General features: G+C 39.3%; 1 protein-coding gene across 4 annotated transcripts in view; it reads left to right on the top strand.

Annotated features, from left to right (window-relative positions):
- The first annotated feature begins 8,663 nt into the window (after positions 1-8,663).
- Positions 8,664-20,801, top strand: part of BICRAL (BICRA like chromatin remodeling complex associated protein) — a 36,429-nt gene continuing 24,291 nt past the window's right edge. Inside the window, exon 1 of one of the 4 annotated variants that reach the window (XM_060754361.2) lies at positions 8,664-9,047. The gene's annotated coding sequence lies outside the window, so the exon portion shown is untranslated. Of the gene's footprint in view, positions 9,048-11,209; positions 11,279-14,298; positions 19,591-20,801 lie in introns of those variants that run through there. The other 3 variants (XM_060754358.2, XM_060754360.2, XM_060754359.2) reach the window with 3 other exon arrangements.

The raw sequence follows: 20,801 nt of genomic DNA, 5'->3' as shown, positions 1-20,801 counted from the left end.
ATTTGCGGAGGAGGTCACATTATAGTGGGGGTTGTAGAATCAGGCTTTCCCACAAAAGGGGGGGCATATACTCCAATGACAAAACGTTGAGGTTAAGCAATAGTGTGAGAATGTAAACCTATTCATCAAAAGCGCAGCGGAAGAGCCAGGTTTTAAGGTCCTTTTTAAAGGTTTCTAAGGTAGGGGCTTTTCTAATTTCTCCAGGTAGTGAGTTCCAGAGTCGGGGGCCAGAGAGGAAAAAACTCTCTCCCTTGTACTTACTAGGCGAGCTTGTTAAATTGGCAGAGGTGAAAGAAGGGCCTCCCCAGAAGAACAGAGGGCCTGAGTTGGTTCATGGAGGAAGATACGGTCATATATTTATATATAGCATTTTTAATATCCAAGGTATATTAATATTCATATACAGGAACACTATAACAACTAATCTCTTTATTTATATTTAACAGCCATGAAGATCCAGAGTTAATAATATAGGTAGTCATTCAATCCCATAAAATCACCTTATCAGGACATATTAATTAATAATAACCCAACCAACAAAATTTGAGCCTTTTTGAGAATATGCTACAAAATAACCAAAAGTTCCAATAGGTAGAAATAATTTATCCTCAGAATTCCCTTTAAATAAGTTACAGTGGACCATAAATGGCTCACACAGTATGTGAAAGACTCCCAAACCACTCTATTAAGTTCTACCAGATGGAATATAAAGGAAGAAATTGAGACAGGAAAGTAACTTATCTTCAGTGCCACTAAGTAAGTTTTGTATAGTTCAGTTGCATTTATCTAGTGATGCTCTATTCTAGTTGTGCTCTAATTGTCTACCAATTTGCTTAATCACTCTGTGGATGATTAAGCAAATTGGAGAGTATACCACTGAACTGCTTGAGGTCTGCAAGGCAAAAGATGGCATTCAAAAGTGATCATGTCAATTATATTAGTTGCTTATGCATCACATAGATTTAACAGGGATTCTACAGAAATGCTCTATTTTTACAAAAATTATATTACTTTCACCTTTTATATTTGCAAGATTTTACAAAAAGAAACATTATTCCTTTTGGTTAGAAGAACCACCTGGGTCTCAGTTAACATGCCAGGATGGCTATCTCATTCAGTTAAATAAAGTAATATTTTTGAAAATATTATTAAGTTTAGCAGAAGCACTCAAAGACCCAATGAATATCAGTTACTGGAGACCACATTCTCCAGTAACATTCTCCAGTAACAATTACTTTCATGCTGTTCTCGTAAGTTTCACGTGTTCATACTGATGTTTCCTCACTTGTCTTTCAGCAGAAACAAAATAAGCAGAAGCCCTGGGGACTGTGGTGGGCGGCACACAGTACACTAACAAGTGTTTATTTTTCAACATCTCTCTCTCTCCTTTCGCAGTTTTACAACAGATCTCAGCTGCATTAGGAAAACTGTTTTATGTGAACATATGAACAAATTAAATGTATAGTAGGAAAAGCAATGGAGTGGGAAAGTTGCTTTGAATTGTCTTCCATTTGCAACCAGTCCTGGATTTTTAACAATTTTACAACCAGACACAAGCTTGTGATATTGATGGCTAGCATTCTTGCTAAATCATAGTTTCATGGAACCATCAAAACTGTGATTTAGCCAGAATGCAAGCTATCAATATTACAAGCTTGCGTACATAAGCAACACTCAAACCACTACACCACTGGTCTCTTAGCCTTAGAGGAAGGCAATAGCAAATCTCCACTGTCAAGAAAGTGCTAAGGTCCCTAAGGCCATCATGAATTGAACACAAAAACTAGAGAAGACAAGTTTTGTATGATGTGAAGAATGTGGAATATTTTCTCCTTCTGTCAGAATATTAAAATTCAGGGTAATTAACCAAAGATAATTGGGGGACAGGTGTTCTAGAAATCAAAGGAAAGCACATCATACAGTTGTACATCAGTATACTATTAAGTGATGTTATTTTGGATTGCTTTAAAAGGGGCTTGAAAATTAATGGATGAGGATTCTATCAGTGTTTACATTAATTATACCAAAGTCAGGACATGTCTTGCTACATGAAGCACACATCTCCTTTGCTGCAACAACTCCATAGGCTGCCAGTCTGTTTCTATATGGTTTAGGACGAGGGATATGAAGGACTTCTTTATGAGCCCATTAGAACTATTAAGATGTTTTGACTTTGTTTATTTTGAAGCTTTGGTATAATGTTGATAGATATTGTTTTAAAATATATTGTTATTGGCCTTGGGTCTCATTATTGAGAGAAAGGTGGGATATAAATCAATAAAATCATAAAATCCTAATCTTCATGAGACCTTGCGAAAAGTTTGCACAATACCAGTACCAGCAATCTGCAGCTCTCGATAATTCATAAACTTTTCATAGTCTGATTCTGTTGTTTCCTGGGTTTTCTCATTTATAACAATTTTCTCAATCACACTTATGTCCAGCATATTGTGTTCTAATTGTCTGGCAGTTTGAATTCTAATTGCATCACTATATTTACAACATTTTCAGTCTCTTGTTCCATCAATTCTTTGCAGGAAAGCAATTATGGTTCCTTTGGTACTCTGGGAGCAATTGCAAGTGGATTGACAAAACATCTGAATAAAATTGCCATGTCACAATAGCACAACTACAAAAAGCAAAACTGTTTCAAATGAACCATATTATCAGAAAATATGTCCCTGATGTCTAGTTCATGGCTTGTGGTGACCTTGTCATTGGGTTCTCTTGCCAGGATCATTGAAAGCAATTTTGCCATTGCTGTCTTCTGAGGCTTAAAAAGTAAAATAAAATGGAATACAGTTGTCCCTCCATTTTTGTGGTTTTGACTTTAGTGTATTTGATTATCCATGGATATGATGAAAAAAAAAAATCTGAAAATTTAAAGGTTCTCCAGTGTGACTCAGTAAACTTCCTCCAGTCGTGCTTGAGGACTACTCAATTTCTAGAGAGAACACCTCTCTAGGAATCTCTAGGACCTCCAATGTGACTATGGTCAGCTTTCAGTGTGAGATGATGGAATGCTGTAAGAACTAGAAATTCTTGGGAGAGGTATTCTCTCAGGTTAAAAAAGCAATTTATTTGTAGTTTTCCACTTGTGGTTTAGAATCTTATGACTCTAATCTCAGTGCATGTGGGGGGTCTGGCTATATATAAGCTAAGATATCTATGCAAGCACATCTAGTTTTATCCTCATCTAGAATGCCTTAAATAGCCTTACATAATCTTTGTGAGTTCCTTACCACTCCCACTCTTGTTGGAAAGGAATGTTTAAATAAAGAGCTCAGGCCAAAATCAAACAAGTAGGTTAAAGCAATTTAATTATCACTCTAGACTCTTCCCCCAGATTCTGTTAATAGTATTACCACTGTTCATGAATTATAGTACTTTCTGGCCATAAATGTCTCAGCGCTCCTGGCAGCTACACTGTGTGGGGAGGAACTCTCAAATCTGCCTTCCCTGGAATATGCTGACCATTGGGAACTTGCCATGAGATCAGGATGTGGTTCTACTGGTATCTTATTTCAAACCAGTCCCACTTATTTAATTGTCTGTTCCCCAGAAAAACTCCCAATAGCAGATGTTTGTCCAGTACCAGTGAAAAGTAATAACATTGTACCCTTTCTTACTCATTTTCACTAGCCACTAGATACAAAAAACATTGATGAAGCAGATGAAGCAGAACACTCACCCTCTGGATCAGATGGGCTGGGGGAAATAATGGACAGAAGACTAAAATGATGGTTTAGTTACAATGTATCTGTTCAAAGGTAGCACAAATATAAAAGACAATTAAATTTTGATTGTATATGCTTATCAATTTATTTAAATACATTTAAAACTGATTATGTGTTTTCTGAAGAGAAAATATTAAATATAGTGGCCTAAAGCCAAAAGTTAGGCCCAACTGGAGTAGACCCGTGGAAGCCTGGTATATCAAAATGTATGTTAATTGTATGGTTATGGCTGGCATGAATAATTTTATTTATGTAATTGCTACTATTTTCTCTTATTATGTAAAAAATAATTTATTCTATTTTAGCCTGCTGTACAAAGTGTGCAAATAACTTAATGGAAAATAAACTGGGCTGTAGTTAAGTGTTACAGTGGTTTAAGCAGTCTGCATATCCCTGCTTGGCCATGGAAACCAACCATGGGCAAGTCACACTTTCTCAGCCTCAGAGGAAGGCAAACACGAACTGCCTCTGAACAAATCTTTCCAATAGGGTTGCAATGTTAGAAAGGACTTCAAGGCACATAACAACTCAAGAAACAACTAACTGCTAGTTTCAGGCCCCTTCTACACTACCCTATATCCCTGGATCTGATCCCAGATTATTTGTTTATCCAAGCTGTAGAGGTTCATATAATCCAGTTCAAAGCAGATAACCTAGGATCAGATCCTGGCATATAAGAACAGTGTAGAAGGAGTCTCAATCAATATTCAAAGGGATCATAAACAGAGGCTTAGATGGCCATCTGTCAGGGCTACTTTGTACTTTTCCTGCATGGCAGAGGGTTGGACTACATGGACCATGTGATCTTTTCCAACTCTATGATTCTATTATTCTTGTAGCACCTTTAAGAGTGAAAAAAGATTTTGATAGTGTACTTCATCAAAAGTATTGATCTTGTTGTGACCAATGTCTTGATGTGACCAATGTCTTGAAGATGCTACAAGACCCCATTGCCTACTCAGATTAGTTATGCAAGGATAAGATTGACACACACACACAGTCCCAGAGCTCAACTTCCTTTTTGTGGATGTAATTTGGATAGGAATAGGTGAGAAGATCATTTATTAGTTGCTTTAAAAATTTTCCTTCTCTTCATCCAAATGAGCTCTCCAATTATTAACTGTATAGAAAAGTTGATGGGTCTTTCACAACATTCAGTGAGAAAATTTCACTTCAATGCCATTTCATACTTTGTAAATTTTTGCATATATTTGTTCATGAAGGGTAAGTAAATGATTCTTTCCAGGTATACAACTGAGTGGCTAGCCCCTACCTTTTTTAAGGGGGGAAAACACAAGAAGAAATATATTTTTAAAGGGTCTTAACCTTACAAGACAGAATTCAAAGATCTAGCATCTTTGAGAGAAAGAAGTTGGTAGCAAAGGCTTCTGTAGACTTAAGTCTACTTCTTCAGATTTTTAAAATTTCAGGTTAGGAAGGCTTATGTTACTAACTTCCTTCTTTTTTTCTGATTGCTTGGAAATACACGAGTCTAGAAAGATGCAAAGTAAGGGTAAAAGGGTTCCCCTGACAGCAAGTCTAGTCATGTCCGACTCTGGGGGGTAGTGCTCATCTCAATTTCTATGTCAAAGAGCGGCATTGTCTGTAGACACCTCCATGGTCATGTGGCCAGCATGACTGCATGGAGTGCGTTACCTTCCTGCAGAAGTGGTAGCAACTTCAGCAGCTCAGCCATGTATGCTCCCAATTTCATTCCCTTCCTTGGATTTATGTCTTCGATAGCTTATGCTACCAACTTTATTCTCTTCCTCAGATTTTTTGAAGTGGATTTAAGTCTAGGAAAACTTATCCTACCAATTTCATCCTCTTCTTGGAGTTTTTAAGTCTAGGAAAGGTTACACCACCATCTTCTTTTCCTTCCTCGGATTTTTGGAAGTGGACTTCAGTCTAAAAAAGCTTATGCCACCAACTTAATTTTCTTCCTCACATATTGGAAGTCAATGTACGTCTACAAAAGCTTACATCACCAAAATTCTCTTCTTCAGATTTTTTTTACAAGTGGATTTAAGTCTCTGACTGCTTTTGCCACCAACTCCTTTCCCGTGATTTTTAAAGAAATAGATTTAAGGCTAGGAAATTCTATGACACCAACTGCTTTCCATTCCTTGGATTTTTTGGAAGTAAATTTATGTCTAGAAAAGGTTATGTCATCAGCCTTTTTTTGGAAGTTGATTAGTCTACACTTCATCACACTAGAGAAAAAATCCATTTAAAATCTGGTTTCTGCCTCCTTCTGGGGTTTGTAGTTTAGTGAGGCTGTTAATGGCTCCTCCCTAAATTTCAAACCCCAGAATTCTGCAGGAGGCAGAAACTGGATTTTAAGTGGATTTTTCTCTCTAGAGTGATGAAGGAAAAGTGCCACCGCCTTCTTTCCCTTATAAATGTTTGGAAGGAGGTTTAAATCTAGGAACACTTTTACCACCAATTTTATCTTCCTCAGATTTTGTGGAAGTGGACTTAAGTCTAGGAAAGTGACCCACTTTGTTCTGTTCCTCAGATTTTTTTGGATTAAAGTCTAGGAAAGCTTTTGCCACCAACTTAATTTTTTTCTTCAGATATTGGATGCCAGTTTAAATCTATGAAAGCTTACACCACCAAATTTAGTCTCTTCTTCAGACTTTTTAGAAGTGGATTTAAGTCTGACAGCTTTTGCCACCAACTTCTTATTGCAATTTTTTTAAAGAAATAGATTTAAGCCTAGGAAAGTGTTATGATATCAACTCGGCTCTCTTCCTCAATTTTTTTTGGATTTAAGTTTACGGAAGCTTACGCCACCAAATCTGTTCTCTTCCTCATCTATTTTTTTTATTTAAACCTAAGGAAATTTATGCCATCAACTGCTTTTCAGTCCTCAGATATTTTTTGGAAGTAAATTTATATCTAGGAAAGTTTATGCCACCAGAATTTTGGGATTTAAGTTCAGTAAGTTTAGGAATGCTTATGCCACCAAGTTATTTCCCTTCCTGAGATTGTTTGGAAATAGAAAGGAACCTAGAAAACCTTATGCCACCAGCTTCAGGTCCCTTCCTATGGGAAGGGGTTGGGGGGTGGTGGACCCAAGTCTGTGAAATCTTTGGCAACCAACTTAAATCGATGAAAGCTTATGGTAACCACCCCCCCCCCCCGATAGTTTGGAAATAGATTTAGGTCAAGGAAAGCTTATACCACCATCCTTGGAGTTTTGGGAAGTGGACATAAGTCTTAGGAATGACACCAACTTCATCATTTTCTTCAGTTTTTTAATAGTACTGAAATCTAGGAAAGCTTCTGCAACCTATTTCTTTCCCCTTTCTCAGATTTGTTGGAAGTGGATTTAAGCCTAGGAAAGTGAACTGCTACCAACTTCATTTTTGGACTGAACTTAGGAAAGGTTATGATAACAATCCCCCCCCCCCCCTCTTCCTAGTTTTTCTTTTTAAAGAGGACTTAATTTGAGTAAATCTTATGCCACCAACTTATCTCCCCTCCTCAGATTTTTTTTTTTTGGAAGTAGACTAAGATCCATGAAAGCTTATGCTAACCACACCCCCCCCCCCCCCCCCCAGATTGTTTGGAAATAGAAAGCCACCAACTCCATCCTTTTCCTCAGGTTTTTTTTAGGTGGGTTTAAGACTAGGGAAGCTTTTGTAACCCATTTATTTTCCCCTTCCTCAGATTTGTTGGAAGTGGATTAAGCCTAGGAAAGTGAACGCAATCAACTTCATTTTTTTGGACCTAACTTTAGGAAAGCTTATAAGTACCAACCCCTTCCCCCTCTCAGATGTTTTGGAAGTGGACCCCCCTTTAGATTGTCTGGAAGCAGATTAGGAAAACTTAATGCCACCAACTTCATTCTCTCTTTTTTAGAATTTCTGAACCTAAATTTAGGAAAGCTTATGCCACCAACTTCATTTTTGCACTTAACTTTAGAAAAGCTTATGCCACCAACTCCCCAACTCCACTAAGATTTTTTGGAAGTGGACTTGAATATATGAAAACCAAACCAACTACCTTTCCCCCCCTTAACATAGTTTGGAAATAGATTTACGTCTAGGAGATATCCCCATCTCAGATTTTTTGGAAGTGACCTTAAGTCCATTAAAAATTATGTTAACTACCCTTTTCTCCCCTTCAGATTGTTTGGAAACATTAGGAAAACTTAATGCCACCAACTTCATTCTTTTTTTAGAATTTCTGAACCTAAACTTAGGAAAGCTTATGTCACCAACTCCCTCCTCCCCATCTCAGATTTTATGGAAGTGTCCTTAAGTCCACGAAAAATTATGTTAAAACTACCCTTTTTTCCCCTTCAGATTTTTTGTTAACAGATTAGGAAAGTTTATGCCACCAACTTGCCCCCTCCTCAGATTTTTTGCAAGTGGATGGACATGAAATCTTACACTAACCACCTCATCCCTAGATTGTTTGGAAACAGATTAGGAAAGTTTATGCCACCAACTCCCCCCCTCCCTCAATTTTTTTTCAAGTGGATGGACATGAAAGCTTATGCTAACCTCACCCCTAGATTGTTTGGAAACAGGTTAGGAAAGTTTATGCCACCAACTCACCCCCTCCTCAGATTTTTTGCAAGTGGATGGACATGAAATTTTATGCTAACCACCTCACCCCTAGATTGTTTGGAAACAGATTAGGAAAGTTTATGCCACCAACTGCCCCCCTCCTCAGATTTTTTGCAAGTGGGCTTAAATCCATGAAAGGTTATGCCAACCACCTCACCCCTAGATTGTTTGGAAACAGATTGGCACAAAGAGATGCAGCTCCCAACTTCATCCCCTTCCTCAGTTGTTCCTTTTGGACTTAAGCCTAGGAAAGCTTACGCCACCAGCACCAACTTCTTTGCTTTTTCCAGATTGTTTGGGAGCTAAGCCTGGCGCCTGGGCAAGCTTTTAGAAGGAGACCTAGATGATGCCTGGGAAGGGAGGCTTTTCCTCGGCCGACTCTCCTGCCTGGGTCCCTTCTTCGCCTTGGCAGCTCCTTCCCGGTGTCAAAAAGCAGGAGGATCCGTCGGAGAAGCCCTCGTCCACGGCTTGGTCTCTCTCCTAATGTGCGTGGAAGTGGAGCTTGCCTGTGTGTGCGCCTCTCTCTCTCTCTCTTCTCCTTGTGGCTGGGATCTCCCGCACTGACTGTGTGCTTGTTGTACTCTCTCTCTCTTCCCTTTCTCTCTCTCTCTTCCCCCCTCCCTTTCTCTCTCTCTCTCTCTCTCGCTCTCTCTCTCTCTCTTTTTACACTGCCAGCCCCTGATGTGATGGCGAAGAAACCCCGTTGACAAGGCACTGCTTTTTCATGACGGTGAGTTTCCCTTTGAGTGTATTATAATTTTGTGATAAAAATTTCAAGGAAGAGAAGAGGAGGAAGAAAAAAAAAGAAGAAGAGAAAGAAAGAAACACACAACCTCCTTCCTTCCTTCCTCCCTTTTTTGGGGAGGGGAAAAAGAAGAAGAAGAGGGGGAGAGGAAAAGGGGAAAGAGAGAGAGAGGGAAGAAGAATATATCTCTCTATCTCTCTCTTAAGAGAGAGACAGAGCAAATTAACAACCAGGAGTTGCCAAAACCCAGGATATTAGGTTTCAGGCCAGAGAGCTATTGGCTCTGGGGCGATGTATATAAATATATATACAGAGAGAGAGAGAGAGGACACAGGAGAAGGAGAAGAAGAAGGGGGGCGATTTGGTGCTTTCTTTGCTTGGGAAATGATGAAATATTTATTTGGGCTGCAAAGGGAGAGGCTGCTCCTTCTTCTTCTGCTGCTCCTGCTGCAAAGAGGGCTCTCTTGTCCCCCCCAAAATGTGTTTCTTAAGAGGGGGAGAGGAGAAGAGAGGGGGGCGGAGAGGACAGATAAGGTTTCAGGTCTAAAGGCTGATAGCTGGGAAATACAGAGAGAGAGAGAAACAGAGAGAGAGAGAGGATTGGGGTGGGCTTCTCCCCCTTCTTCTTCTCCTTCCTCTCTCTCTCTGATGCCATGCAAATTTAGGAGAGGAGGGAAAGGAAAGGAGGAAGGAAGGAAAGAGAGAGAGTGTGTGTAGGGGGAGAGAACAGGATACAAATACCCCCCCCCTCTCTCTCTTTTAATGACTCATTGATTGAGCCTGTTTAAAATTAGTTGTTTTGTTTGGAGGGGTGGTGTTGTGGTAGCCATCGAGAGGGAAGAGAAGAGAGAGTGTGTCTGCCTGTGTGAGTGGTGTGCCTGCCTATAAGTGTGGCTGGGTGTGTGTATGAGAAGAGAAGAGTGTGTGTGTGTGTGTGAGGAAAGAGAGAGGGGGATCGAGTGTGTGTGAGAGAGGAGAAGAGAGAGAGAGAGAGAGAGGGAGAAAGAAAAATAATCTTTTCAAATCTCCTCCCTCTTTTTTTCCCTCTCTTCCCCCCTCGTTTCTTTTGCCTTTTCTCTAAAGCTCTGTGAAGCCAAGGCTTGGGCTTCTTCTTCTTCTTCCTTCGTCCTCTCTCTCAGGAAAAATGGAGACTCTGCTGCTGCTGCTTCTTCTTCGCCTTCTCTCCTTCAGAGAGAGCTCTTTATTTTATTTTCTTCTCTTCCCCCTCTTCTTTGGCTTGCTTTCCTCTTTTGGATTTGGCTCCCCAGCAATATCTCCTCTTGATTTTTCACTTTACTTTAACAATATCTCCACTTTCTTTCTTTTTTAATGGCGAATTTCCTCCTTGTGGTTTTCTAAATGGCGAATTTCCTCCCTGTTTTTGTGCTTTGCTTCTTCCTTTGGGCTTCATTTTCTCTTCTTTGTCTAGGCTTTGTTTTGTTTCCTCGTGGTTGTTTTTGTACAGCTTTCTTGCGATTCTAGCAAGATTGATTTCTTTAAGAAGCCAAGTCTTTTATCTATTTGTAATTGATGTTTTTTGGGGGGGGGGGGGTGGGAAATGGTACAATTAATAAATATTCTACCTCCTAGATTGATGATTCTGTATATATTTTGTTCAGCTCCTTTTGTTTTCTTGTGATTCTAGCTTGGTTGGATTGATTTATATAAGAAACCAAATCTATCTATTTGTAATTGGTGTTATTTTGGGGGGTGGGAAATGGCACAATTAATAAATATTCTACCTCTCTCCTAGATTGGTGATTCTGTATATATTTTGTTCAGTTCCTTTTGTTTTCTTGTGTGATCCTAGCTGGGATTGACTTATATAAGAAACCAAATCTTTTATCTATTTGTAATTGATGTTTTTTGGGTGGTGGGAAATGGCACAATTAATAAATATTCTACCTCTTTCCTAGATTGTGTATATTGAGCCTTCTGTGTAATCCGCCATCTCGGATTAGTGTTTTCCTTTTTTTTTTTTTGGAGGGTGGGACAATGATTTTATACCATTAATAAGTCTGTTTTGGCTTTTTAGTGATTGAACATTTTGTGTATTATCTGTCATCTAGGATTAGTTATTTTTAAAATTTTATATATATAGTTTAGTAATTGATTTTCAGTGATGTTTCCAGCAATGCAGGGCGGAGGAGGGAGGGAGAGAGGATTATATAAAGAATGGATGGGAAATCTGAAAGGTTGTGGATCCTTTTTTTGAGGTGGGTTAGTCGCATTTCTTTCCTTTTTACCCCCCTTTTCAATCGAGACTGGGCTTTTGTTCTGTTTTGTGAGACTAAGCTGTGGTTAAGGTCAGATTTGAGGTTTGTAAATGGATAATCAGGTAGTATTAAATGATCCAAATCCTGAGGAGGCCTTTCAGGTTTGTCTGGCGCGCTGTGTTTTGGTTTTGAAAGGAAAAGGCTCTGAATTGCATTGTTTGGAATGATTGGAGGCTGTGAGGATGGTTTTTTTTTCAACCTCCACTCAAAATAGGCTGTGTTTTGGAGGGGTTTTCTGAAGGAGAAGCCTGGCTTTGGTTTGTTTCCCTGCCTTTGAAGGAAGGGAAGATGGCGCCGCCTGGCCGCTGGCCAGCATTTGTGGCGCAGTTGCTCTTCTCCCTTCGCTCTCCGCCATCTTGAAAGAGGCCTCGCCCTCCTCGAGGTAGTTTAGTCCAGGCAGGGGCAAGCCTCGCCTCTCCTGGTGTTTTGGACTCCCAACTACCACCATTCCTGTTTTATTTATCGTGTCAGGAGCAGACCAAGCAGCTGCATTGCATTTTTAAACAAACAAACAAACAACACAAAGTTCTTGTGGGTTTTTTCGGGCTATCTGGCCATGTTCTAGAGGCATTTCTCCTGACGTTTCGCCTGCATCTATGGCAAGCATCCTCAGAGGTGGTGAGGTCTGCTGGAGCTGGGAAAAAAAGGGGTTTTATATATCTGTGGAATGACCAGGGTGAGACAAAGGGCTTTTGTAAATTGGGCTAGGTGTGAATCTTTCAACTGACCACTTTGATTAGCATACAAAGGGCTGACTGTGCCTGGAGCAAACTCTTCTTGAAAGGTGATTACATGTCCCTGCCTGTTTTTTCTCTCTGCTGTTTTTGCTGTTGCAATTTTAGAATTTTTTAATACTGGTAGCCAGATTTTGTTCACCTTCATGGTCTCTTCCTTTCTGTTGAAACTGTCCACATGCTTGTGGATTTCAATGGCCTCTCCGTGCAGTCCGACATGGTGGCCGTGAGAGCGGTCCAGCATCTCCGTGCTCTCAAATAAAATGCTGTGTCCAGGTTGGTTCACCAGGCGCTCCGCCATGGCTGACCTCTCTGGCTGGAGCAGTCTGCAGTGCCCTCCATGTTCCTGGATTCTTGTTTGGGCGCTGCGTTTGGTATTAAAAAATTCTAAAATTGCAACAGGAAAAACAGCAGAGAGAAAAACAGGCAGGGACATCTAATCACCTTTCAAGAAGAGTTTGCTCCAGGCACAGTCAGCCCATTGTATGCTAATCAAGGTGGTCAGTTGAAAGATTCACACCTAGCCCAACTTACAAAAGCCCTTTGTCTCACCCTGGTCATTCCACAGATATATACCCCCCCCTTTTTTCCCAGCTCCAGCAGACCTCACCTCTGAGGATGCTTGCCATAGATGCAGGCGAAACGTCAGGAGAAATGCCTCTAGAACATGGCCAGATAGCCCGAAAAAATCCACAAGAACTGAGTGATTCCAGCCATGAAAGCCTTTGACAATACATTAAACAACACAAAGTTAACAAGCTTGGTAGTTGATTAAATATCCTTTGACCAGTATCTGGCCACTTGGAATGCTTCTGGTGTTGCTGCAAGAAGGTCCTCCATTGTGCATGTGGCAGGGCTCAGGTTGCATTGCAGCAGGTGGTCTCTAGTTTGCTCTTCTCCACACTCGCATGTCGTGGATAAGAAATGGGGATACAAAGTTGAATCCACGACCACCATTCCTAATAGCCTCCTTTTTTTTTTGTCGTGTCAGGAGCAACTTGAGAAACTGCAAGTCACTTCTGGTGTGAGAGAATTGGCCATCTGCAAGGACGTTGCCCAGGGGACACCCAGATGATTTGATGTTTTTATCATCCTTTGTGGGAGGCGTCTCTCATGCCCCCGCATGAATAGCCTCCTAATAGGCTGTTAGGAGTTGTGAGAGTTGACGTCCAAAACATTTGGAGGGCCCAAGTTTGCCCCTGCCTGGTTTCTTCCTTTCTTATTAGCCACGAAGCCATGGATGGTTATTTGGAGGACAAATTACATACATGGAGAGCCCTCCATGCTAGCCTTACAATTCCCCCCCCCCCCCCCCCCGCATGTACCAGGGGTCAGGTTGCATTGCAGCAGGTTGTCTGTAGTTTGCTCTTCTCCACACTCCCATGTCGTGGATAAGAAATGGGGCTACAAAGTGGAATCCACGACCACCATTCCTAATAGCCTCCTAATAGGCTGCTAGAGGAGTTGTGAGAGTTGACGTCCAAAACATTTGGAGGGCCCAAGTTTGCCCCTGCCTGGTTTCTTCCTTTCTTCTCAGCTACGAATGGTTATTTGGAGGACGAATTACACACATGGAGAGCCCTCCTGCCTCAACTGCTAGCCTTACAATTCTTTTTTTAAAAAATATTTTTTATTCAGAAAGATATTGTTTACAATTTTAAAAGAAATGGGGGGGGGGGGGAGATAATTGGGGTGACTGAGTAAGGAGGGATTAATGAGCTGGGAGTACCCTATAAGTGATAAAGAGAAAACGAAACTTACCATTCTTTTTAGTCTTGCTCAGTAAATTGGAAAGCTTGCCTTTCAACATAATGGGACGACTTGGCATTTCTCCCATTTCAATTCCTTCCTGCAATTTCAATTTCTGGAACTAAAATCAGGCATATGGATGTTTCATCTTGATTATGAACGTCCTTTTACACTTCCTCTCCAGTCCTAATTTTTTTCTCAGCTGCTTCAAAATGTGGGACTTAACTAAAAATGGCCCTGGTATGAGTGCTTCATAGTATGAATTGACTTTAAAATGATGTTTCTCCATGTACTCAATTCCCTTTTGCAGCTTCAAATAGTGGGGGATAGATAAGGATGGACATGGCATGAGTGTTTCATAGTATGGATGGACTTTTAAGTGCAGTTTTCCCACTTAATTTCCTTCTACACCTTTAAAATAGTGGGGATAAATAAGGATGGCCATGGCATGAGTGGATTTTAAATGCTGTTTTTCCATTTAATTTCCTTCTGCATGTTTAAAATAGTGAGAATAAATATGGGTGGCCATGGTGTGAATGTTTCATAGTATGGATGGACTTTTAAGTGCTGTTTTCCCACTTAATTTCCTTCTACAGCTTTAAAATAGTGGGGATAAATAAGGATGGCCATGGTATGAATGTTTCATGCCATGAATTGACTTTAAAATGCTGTTTTTCCACATAATTTCTTTTTGCAGCTTCAAATAGTAGGGATAAATGAGGATGGTCATGGCATGACTGTTTCATGGCATGAATTGACTTCAAAATGCTATTTTCTTACTAAATTTCCTTTTGCAGCTTCAAATAGCGATGATAAATAAGGATGGTCATGGCATGAGTCTTTCAGACATGAATTAACTTTAAATGCTTCATCTCCCATAATAATTTATTTCTGCATCTTAAAATAGGGACAAATAAGGATGGCCATGACATTAGTGTTTCATGTCATGAATTGACTTTAAAATGCTGTTTTCCTACTAAATTTCCTTTTGTAGCTTCAAATAGTGGGGATAAATAAGGACAGTCATGGCATTCATGTTTCATAATATGGATGAACTTTAAATGCTCCTCCAGTCTCATTTCCTTTTGCAGTTTTGAATACTGGGATTAAATAAGGAGAGCCAAGACACACAAGTGTTTTTATACTATAAATTGGTTGCACCCATTGCCACCAGAGCTCATCTTTCAAATTGGTTTCTATTATTTGGGGAGAAAGATAAAACCCCATAAAGAGGAAAATCTGTCTCTATTGACCCGTCCTCAAGATGATTTTAGAAGGATGGAAATTGCAAGACTGAAAAATTGAAGGGTAGTGTTCTGTTTGAAATCTTTACACTGCACCATTAATTCTTTAAAAAATCTTAAGTGCAGTATAAAATCATCTGGCAATACAGTAAAAGGGGGGGGGGGTATGTTTTTCTGAAATCCAACCATTCTTACATTTTCTCATTTCAATACGTTTCTCAGGGTTTGAAATGGTGACACTTGTGAATAGTAACCATTCCATGTGGGCACCTTGGATACTTTCTTTGACACCAAAATTGTACTTTTCTTGGGCCATAATATTCAAGGCCCAAGGCTGCAATTGTTTTTAGTTATGTCAAATAATGCTGTAATTTTTAATTTTCCTTTAAGTAAATGCTTGCAGCATTATACATACAAATATTATGTGTGTTTGTGACTTAACATTTACCTGTCGATGTTGGCAGCCCCAAGAATTTCTTAGGGTTTTCTTGGGCAAGGACTACTTAGCGGAAGTTGTGCCAGTTTCTTATTTTGAAATAAAGCCTCCAGTACCTTGTGTTCTTTGGTGGTCTCGCATCCAAATCTCAACAGAGCTGACCTGATTAAGCTTCTAATATTATGGAGTATATTTAAGCTATGTATGCAGGCAATGCTAAACTTAAAAGTACTGCACAGTACAGTGAATCAAATAAAATGGCTGACTTCATTAGACTTGCTATGAGAACAAGAAGCAAATTAATCTTCAAGTGGCTTCAGTGGTGGTTAGTACTTTCCAAGTTTTCTGTGTAGTCAAAATTGTGCTTTCATGTGAGGAAATATTTTTGGAGGGTAAATTTTTTTTAGACAGGCCTAGTTTTACATAATGCGTATATGTTTCCAGGTACTGAAATAACATATTTAGGAATATGTTTGTTTTGAACGACGAACTGATTTCAAACACGATTTCTCTCTATAAGTTTCATCTCTTTTATCAGTTTTCAAGGGGTGAAACCAATTTTATAGAGAAACAAGAAGCAGTGAGTCAATAATATGAAACACTCATAATCCTTGTTTATTCCCACTAAAGGCAGTCCCCAAGTTACAAACACCTGACTTATAAATGACTCATAGTTAAGAACAGGAATGAAACAACAGGAAGCGAGGGAAATCTTCCCTTAGGAAGGAAAATTCATGCCTGAAAGACTGATCATGCGGAAAATATTGGGCAAGTGGGCTTATTAACAAAAGACCCTCCTCATAAATGCACAGCAGAGTAACTTATCAGCAACATTGTGACCCAGCACCAGTAGCCCAAAGTGATAAAAAGAACAAAAACACACCAGACCAATGTTATCTCTTCCATAGGAGGCTTTTCTTTGTAGTAAAATAATATAGTTACAACATGGTTTCCACAATACAAAGTCCTATATACTACCTTTGTTACTTTCATGCTGGTCGTCTTATGCAGAGAAACAGCTTTGCTCTTACAGAGCCTCCTCACACCAAAATTACTCAGGAGCTTCACATAGCTTTACACATGAGCCGTTAAACTTTGAACTTTCACTGCAGTTTCTCTCATACTGAGGTTTACCTCACACTCTTCAGGACGACACTAACTTTGGCCCACTGACTCTTAACAGGTTTCGGCCTACTATTTTAGTACTTGACTCACACGTTTGTAATAAAAAATAACCAGTTAATTTTTAATATTTCTGACAGAAATTGTGTCTCAGCTGAAGCTTTAGCACCTATCCTTGGTTCCACAGCAAGCCAAATTTTACAAAATCCAATTATAGAGACAGAAAGTGGTGAAATATGAACAGGGGCACATAACAGCAAAACAAAACCCAAGGGTGTTGACCCTACTCTGCAATCAAAAATATATGTGCGTGTGTGTGTGTGTGTGTGTGGCTGGAGTTACACTTCAAAAATGTACCTGTTCAGACTTAAAAAGAAATTCAACTTAAGAACAGACCCTACAGAGCCCATGTTGTTCGCAACCTGGGGACTTGCCTGTATTTGAAGCTGCATAAAGAAATTAAGATTGGAGGAGACACATTTAAAAACCATAGAAATTAAAGTTCTTTTCAAGGATGGATCTTACTCCATAAAAATTAATGTAATATTTTTATTTAGCTGTAAATCTTATGCCATAGAAATTATCACAGAATCGTAGAGTTGAAGGAGAACCCAAGGACCATCTAATCCAGTCCCTTGTCAGTAAAGCAATTTCTGTCCGTCCAAACTCCTTAAAACAACTCCAGTGAATGTGGATCCACTACCAAAGTACTCTGAGTGTCAAAGCATCCCATAACATCAGGAAATTCTTCCTTACATTTAATAGGAATATCCATAAAGTAACTATTTTCACATTACTAAGGGTTGAGATTGGTTTCATGCAGTTTCCTCTGACAATAGGGACATCTAGAAATACAAAATCAGACCATTTCTTAGATCGGTAACTGGTTATCCCTCCACTCACTGGTGGCTCATGAAACAGCCAACTTGGAAAAGTGGGCTCACCATGTGCTTCAGAATATACATGGGAAGAAGACATGCGATGTAACATGCATTCTGAAATATTTATTGGAAAAATAGTCTTAGCAGTTCATTGTCGGTTGTTAGTTGAATAATAAAGATTCCTCTGTAGTTAATTTTGGTTTATAATATGGTGCAGGCTTGACTGTTAGGACAGTAGTCTCAAGTGCAAATGTTTCTTGCATATTCAGTCAGAATACTCTTTATTGCAGTGTTTCTAAAACTCCTTTTCCAGGTGTTTTGGACTGCAGCTCCTAGAAATCCCAGCCAGTTTACCAGCTTTTAGGAATTGTGGGAGTTGAAGTCCAAAGCATCTGGAGAAGCACAGTTTGAGAAACTGCTTTATAGTATTACAGACAGTATAAATCAGTTCAATAATAGGGGAGGGGGTTGGGGGGGAGCTTCATTCTGCCATATTGCTCTGTTCCAATATGAAAGAAAAACTTTGAAATAAAACATTGGATACTTTTGGGTTATGTGGCCATACAGCCCGAAAACCACACAACACCCCAGTGTTTCCGGCTGTGAAAGCCTTCGACAATACATTGGATACTTTTGTTTTTCAAAAAGACATACTGCATATTGTGAAAATCAATTACAATATACAAAATCCAAAGCATTAAAAAGGGATTCTAACTTCAGAATTGCACAGATTATAGCTTTGACAAACCATGTATTTTTGTTAGTGAAAATATAAAAAGTCGTCCAAAAGCACTTTCTGTTGGTTTAACCTGTCCTACTCCTTACAGTGCACAAATTGTATGGAGTGTTTATTGGGCAGAATTTGATTTGGGCTAATTTATATTCCTTCATTTCTATCATTTTAATAATTTCTGCATTTCTATTTGAAGTAGTTTAGTATAAGTATGAAAAATAATTGCTCTTCAAAATAAAACATGGCATACACAATCTTCTATTTCTTCTGCCATGACCTTTTGGATATTGTGCACCATGCAGGGCTGGCTATATTTTCATATAGTCACATCATGCGGAATCCAACCCACACACTAGCCTTAATAAGTACAATGTTTTTTGTTTTGAGCCTGAAAATGAACTTCGTAGAATTGCCTGCACTTGTAAATATAGAGATATATTTTATTTAATCTAATAAATAATTGCCATCTTTTTACTTGGCTTCTATGTGTGTTGGGAAAATACATAGCATTGTGCTTGGGTCATTTATGATAGCTCTCATCCATGCATACGCTCACTTAAGTCACAGTGCACATGTTCATTTAAATTGAGTGATCATTGGTGTTTTTTAGGGAAGCGCTACTCAGTAGTGGTCTGCAGAGTAGTGCTGCTTTGTAAGCTGATGGCTACTAGTTTGCAGCAACATTCTAGGAAACAAATACAACAGTAGAGCACAAATATACCAATTTATTACGTATTGGGAGGAAATTTGCTTGTGTTGGAACACTGTTTTGTGGGATATAGAAAATGAAAAGAGTTAAATTTTGCTTTTAGTACATGACACTACTGATCATTCCCTACATGGGTGTTCAGTCACATAAAAATATCCTCAAGGCATGAAAAAGCTCTCTTTCTTGGCGTATGAGCTTGAGAAGTCCAGATCAGTATTCTCATCTAACCTCTCCACATATACAAGGAACATCAGCTTGTGTTTATTGCCAAGGGAAGGTGTGTTTAGAATCTTAGAGCTGGAAAAGACCACAAGGGCCATCCAGTCCAATCCTCTGCCAAGCAGGATCACAGAATCAAAGCACCCTGACAGATGACCATCTAGTCTCTGCTTAAAAACCTCCAGAGAAGGAGATTCCATCACACCCAGAGGCCAGATAGCTCTTCCTAATGTTTAGGTGGAATCGTTTTAATGCAATTTGAATCCATCGCTCTGTGTCCTAGTTTGATGAACCATACTGTGGGAAGTCTACATATTTTTATTTTACATAATTTCATTTCCAGACTCGCATGTATGCATTCAGGAAAAATAGTACTGCTGATCCATTGCCCTAACACGATGAGGTGCTTCACATCAGCACTGGTGGTGTGTATCTTTATTCAGGCCATAATCCAATCTTGTGAATAATACATGCATGGGTTTTTCCATAATGAAGTTAAGACAAAACAGGCTGAAATTGTTATATAACATTGCATAAGATGGATACATCTTCACAACATTAATGTTGAAGATTAACAAAGACTGACACTAATACCAATAAAATGGAGGTTAAAATTCAATTTAAAATTGACTATGTAGGCCTGTTTGGAGAGTTAGGTCTTCTGTTCTGACACTTGACAGCTGTCAAATTGATTCTGACAGCTGACCAGAAATGCAGTTGGAGAGAAAACAAGAACTGGATGACAAGTTGCAAGTGTGTCAGGGGAATGAGGGATGAAATAATGGATTTCAAGAAACAATGGGCAAAGGTACAACCGGTGAACTCTTCCAGTGAAAGAGAAACACACTTCATTCTTCTAACAAATTTTGTTTCAAAGGGTTACCATGTTTTTTCTTCCCTGGGTTCCACAACAAGAAAACAATGGCAGCCCCCAGTCAATGTAGGCTTCCACCCTAAAACTATACTGACTATGTTTAATTCCAGTAGTTATAAAACTAAAAAATGTAAGAGCCTTTCTGGAGCAAAGTGTCAGTCCTGTACAAGATTGAAGAACCGGAGACCCAATACTCTTAAGAATGTGGTGTTGGCATCTTTCTGTCTGCTTCACATGGGACTTTAAGATTGATCTCCCACACACCTCTTAAGTTAAAATATGGTGGAAAAGCATCTATTTTATATTCTTCATTGTGGGCTACTGTTAAAAGCACACACATGGAGTCAGAAAAATGAGATCTTTGGCAGAAGTGTAGCAACAGTGCCAGGGAAATAATGACATGGTTAAGGTTAAGGTGTAATGGCCTTTTGTGTGGAAAAAAAATATAGGTGTAGCTTTTTTTATCATTATGGTAAGAAAAATCACATGCAGGGGAATCCCTAATTTTGAGCTAATCCAAGTTTGGGAGTACTTCCAAACAGCGGGTTGTGCTGTTTGGAAGTCTCTCAGTGGATTTCCTGTGATAAGAAAAAGACAAAAGTTGAAGGAAAATAAAGGTTACAAATGGGAAAAAGTATGATGTGACACCTTAAATATCAATAAATTAATTGTAGCCTGAGCTCATGCTATCTATACATTTGTTAGTCTTTAAGATTCCAGAGGAATGTGTTTTAACTGATCGACATATGTAACTCCCCCTAG

The sequence above is a fragment of the Anolis sagrei genome, chromosome 1 (genome assembly GCF_037176765.1).
Source record: "Anolis sagrei isolate rAnoSag1 chromosome 1, rAnoSag1.mat, whole genome shotgun sequence".
Classification (NCBI taxonomy): Eukaryota; Metazoa; Chordata; class Lepidosauria; order Squamata; family Dactyloidae; genus Anolis; species Anolis sagrei.
Note: the sequence above shows the minus strand (reverse complement) of the source record. Positions and strands in the feature narration are given on the sequence as shown.